The sequence below is a fragment of the Cupressus sempervirens genome, chromosome 4 (assembly GCF_028749045.1).
Source record: "Cupressus sempervirens isolate cs-2001-9-10 chromosome 4, ASM2874904v1, whole genome shotgun sequence".
NCBI lineage: Eukaryota > Viridiplantae > Streptophyta > Pinopsida > Cupressales > Cupressaceae > Cupressus > Cupressus sempervirens.
This window is the reverse complement of record NC_143121.1, coordinates 513316496-513321714: the sequence shown is the minus strand read 5'-3', so window position 1 is coordinate 513321714 and position 5219 is coordinate 513316496.

The window sequence follows — 5219 nt, the reverse complement described above, 5'->3', positions numbered from 1 at the left end:
TTGAAAATAATTTTTGAGTTTTTCTTAGATGAGGTTTGAGAACACTCTTATGTACTTATTTTGTGCTTTTTGATAATTTTTTTGAGCTATCATTTTGCACGATGCTTAATGATAGGAATCCTTTCAAACTTCTTCCTTGAAAAGCGGATCTGGGATCAACTCCAAGGTTCTGGGCAATTTTGCAACCTACTGGAATCTACTTAGTTGAAGATAAATATGTTCATTCATAGGGAGGCCTTTGCTAGTTCTAACCAATTTCATATAATATGTTCAATCTGCTTGCTATTTCAAAATTAACCACAAAAAGAGATATGTTTTTGGTATTTTTTTCTTTTAAAAGAATGTAATCTAACAATGTGACTATATGATTTCCTAATTTAACCAAGTGTTAGAAAAGAAAATAGCATGAAAGAGGAATTCCTAATGGAAATAAACCATGGTAACAACATGTCTACAAGTTAAATCATTGAAAATATCAAGTATGAAAGCAATGAAAATAGGAGTAGTGCTTCTTGAAACCTAGTGATGCAATCATCGATAGAAACTAAGTAAAATCAAGAGATGTTTTGCTTCTTATTGGATCACACAGCCTTGTAAAGCGCACTCATGCTAGAGAAGAATCTATGTAGGAACAATAGGGAAATCTCTTCTCCAACTTAGCACATCATCAAAATTCATCAACCCACAGAAAATACTGGAACTAAAATATCACACAATCAAATCAACCCAAAAAAACCATTGGTTTCATTTATATCATGAACAAGAATTCACAAAAATATCACACTTTGGAAAGAATAACTATAGTCAAAATGAGAGCACCAATAGCATTTATTATTGCATCAAAATAATGACCTATAATGCATGTTTTTGATAAAGGAAAACATGTTTTAACAAGGCCTTGATACCCAAACAAAACATAGATCTGATAATAAAGAATGCTTAAAGTATCAAAAGAAACTAAAAGCAACTAACTAAAACAACTCCCCACACTAAAGTATAAAATTAGTAAAAAGCTAGGGAGTCAAGACAAAAAAATAGGACCAACCAAAAAAAACCAGAGCACTCAGGAGATATCTCTCAACATTTATGTTGCATTGATTTCTAGCTTCGACAATCTACCTGCCACCTCCTTCATGTCTGAGAGTTCCTGGTTAGGTTCCAAGGTGTCCTTCTTCCTCAAGCTGGATCTAGTGCATTTCCTTGAGTTATCATTAGGAGTCCTATCCTTTGTGCTGTGGGAGGCAGAGTCCTCCTCCTTATTGATTCTTTGCTCCTCCATTTTGTTAATGAGTAACTTAATATTCTCATGGTCTTTTTGAGAATAATATAGTTTTTTTCCACTATAATCTACATTGATCTCTCCCTCATTTGAACCCTATTCTTAACATCCTCCACTCTATTGTCCATGCTCTTTTCTTCATTTGATATCCTATTTTTCAAGCTATAGTTCTCCCTTTCCAAGCTGCTCACCCTATATTTAAGCTTTTTGATTTCATGAAAAATCCACTTGGTGGTACAAAAGTTGTCCACTGCACTATTTTTGGCATTGTTGAGGACATCCATTTTTGGGTTTTCCTTAGTGGTGTCACTAAAAATAACAAGGGTAGGGTCGATCAACTCTTCCTTTTGGATTTTTCCCTATTCACTATCTTTGACCAGAGTTCTGATCAACTTTCTATTGATCCCCATTTTACGAGAAGATATGTCAAAATTTTTCCACACCACATTGCTATCCTTTCCCATGATCAAGCATCTATATTTTCTGGTTCCAAATTCCTCATATCCTTGCTCTTGTTCCTCCCTTTCACTTTGATTGAGGTCTCTTACACCCCCTTCTTCTCCACCCCCTATTTATTCTCCTTGGCCTCAGAGATTTTTCTTTTTTGGCCCTTGGATTTCTGGACATCGTCCTCTTTGTTTGTCAGCATTTTGATTGTAGAGAGCAGATTTCCACAATCCATAGAATGCAAGAATTTTTTTCTGGATGCGATTGTGTTGTAATTTTTTGCATCAAAATTTTGGATCACACTCTGTGATCCATTCTTGTTCTCTTTCTTCATCTTGATGATGGATCACAGAGTGTGATCTAAAATGTTGATGCAAAAAATTACAACACAATCGAATCCAAAAAAAAATTCTTGCAGCATTTTGATTGTGATGATTCTCTTGCCCCTCTTCCTCTCCAAACCCTCCCCTTCTCTAAGATGCTCCTCTCCTTCTGCACTTTCTTCCCCCATATCCATACCTTTAGCTCCTTCATTATAGTCCCTATCCGAGGAGGAATCAAGGCCTTGCTTGGGTTCGAGGAAAGCATTTTTCTCCTTTCTTTCCATTTTGATGGTTTTTTACTAGAGCTGCTCTATGGGGAATCATCCCTCTTTGAGTCAGTATGCATCTCAAGGTTTCCCTCTATATCAAAAGGAAAATAGTCCTCTTTTGACTCTTTGGAGTCCCCTCTACCCTTCTTTCCCTCCTTCCTATTCTTTATTTTTTTTTCCCATTGTCTTAACTTTAAAGAACTCATAGACTAATAGTAATAGCCCCTCATGGAGCACTAGATTCCTAGTATGATTCTCTTGATAATCATTAATTTTCTCATTCATAGAAGAGTAGAGGTAGAAGGGGATAGGAAATCTTCACCCCATACTTGAAGTGGTTGAGTAATACAAAGTGGTAGGTGTAAAGGTGATCAAATCTGGTGTTGAGGGTTATATATTTGATGATAACCTATAGCACAAACCTCCATAGTGGCTTGATGGAGCTTGAAAGATAATGAGTTCCTCTCTTCACCAATGCCTTTTTTTCTTCTTGATCCTTTGTGAATTCCACTACTGCTTGCCCCAAGATTTTTTTGTCTCTATATAATTTCTCTCCCAAGATGGGAATGCTAGTAACAACAGAAATGACATACTTTTTCACCATGAAATCCACCCCATTGATTTTAACTATTCCCTCATTCCATCTCTTAACCATAGTCTTGGTAATGGAGGGTTTCCAACCATGGAGCCATTCAATGAAATTTGTGATTGTCCCTTTTTCAGAATGTTCTACACCTTGGAACATCTATGCCATTTTTGGGCTTCATCCTCTAATTCCCTCACGTGTCTTTCCCCTACCATGATATCTTCCTCTATGCAAGCTCTATATCCAGTATTGAAGCCCTTCAAGTCCAGAAAAACTTTGGTGCTCCTCATTTTCTTGGACCTCTTTTTGCCTTATGAATTTTTTGCCCAAAATCAATATTTGAAGTAAGTTGATAGATATGGTTGATGTGAGAAGTATGAGTGCTATCGTACTTCCACATCACATTTCTACACATTCCCCATAAATCATTAAGAATCATAATAAATTTACACATTATATTTCTAAGCACTCCTTGCAACTTATTAGCAATCATAATGGACTTTTTATGATACCCAATCGATCTGGGATCCTTTCTCTTTTGATCAACTCATTAATTCTTGACAGGATATTATAACCATCAGTCCACTTAGCCACTTCATTGTACTTGACTGCCCAGGCAGCAAGTCTATTCGGCACTTGGTTGGCTTCCCAGTACTCATGTACCACATAGGTTTTTTTTAAGGTCTTGCGATGTTGGATATATCAATGATATTCTCAGTCGTCCATGTTTACTTGTTCTTCTCATTTAGGCAATCAATAATATTTTTTGAATCTCCTTCTAGCTAGAGATATTTCACTCCCATTTATTTTGCAAGTTTAATAGTATGGTGAGCTACAATGGCCTTCATCTAATGATTAGTTTATATTCTTGAATTTATAAGAAATCATCTCCTCAATTTTTTTTTGAGAGTTAGAGATCTCTTAATGCAAACATATGCTTCTAAACTAATAAAAAAAATGTAATTATATACTAACTCTCTAAAAGGTGATAAGAAGGATTCTACCCTTGTTAATATCATTTTATTGGTGCACGAGCCTTTACATGACTTGTAAATGTAATCACCTAAAAATGGTCATCTAGACTATTAGCCCCCTTTTCAACATTTTGGCTGAATTAATTTAATCACTTACCTAAGCCAAATTGCTAATAATCAATTTATTTGATTATAACCTATAGTTTGACTATGCTATCCTAAGTTCATTATTTGATTAAAAGAACATGTCCCCTTTTAATTAAATAAAGCACCCCATTATTCTAACTCACTTAAAGTGCACACATAAAGTCCTTTTTCTATTTTACAATTAAAAGAAAAGGCTTGTGAGACTTTTCTCTTATATGACAAGTCAACTTATATTCTATTGGTTGACTTGTGTGTGCACATGGATCACACCTATTTTTGAATTCCACCGTTGATCATCCACCATCTTCATCTTGATCTCTACCGTTCGTATGACTTTAAAAGGGAGAGAGCTTTCCCCCTCAAAGGATCCATCCATCTTTTGAATATTGTTATGCTGCAAGTTTTCTAACAGGTTTTCTTGGGAGCTTTGTGGAGAACTTCTCACTCCTTGTCTACATTCTCTCATTTCATCATATTAGCATAAGATCATATGGCATTCTTAGCATAGTTGCATGTTAGTTTAGCTTTCATTCTTGTAATAATCTCATATAGTTTAAATAACAATATTTGTAACACTCTCATTCATATTCTAGCATAGTTGCATCTTGCATTTCCATTCTAGTTTAGTCTTCCATCTTGCATTGCATACTTGAGGGATTCCTTGAAGATATTTGCACTCTTTCTCTTGTCTCAAAGAACCTCCCATTGCATGGTTTACTAGCAAGAAGCACATTTCTAAGGCTTGGCTAAGAGCCTTCATGCTTGAATACTAGCTTCTTACACTCCGTGGATAGGGAGCTCTAAGCCGACATTTGAACATTCCAAACTCATGGAATCGTTGGGATAGAAGGGTTTAGAGTGGGACACTTTTGAGTGTACATTTTTGGAGAGGCGATAGGAAGATGGAGTGGGAGAGTTCTCGAGTAGGGTGGAGGAGAATGCGAGCGCAGGTGATGCAGGAGGCGAAGGAGTGATCAGAGTCTAACGGTGATGATGGTGGCGAGGAGGAGGTGCCCCTAAGGAGACAGTGAGCAGTGAGGGTAGAGGCACCTACAGAGAAACCAGCAAGAGGAGAGGAGCAGGGTACAAGGATCCATGCATTGGAGGCAGAGCTATAGGCAGCTCGGGTGACTATTGCAGTACGGGATCAACAGCTGATGGATGAGCAAGCACGAGCAGATGAGCTGCATTGAG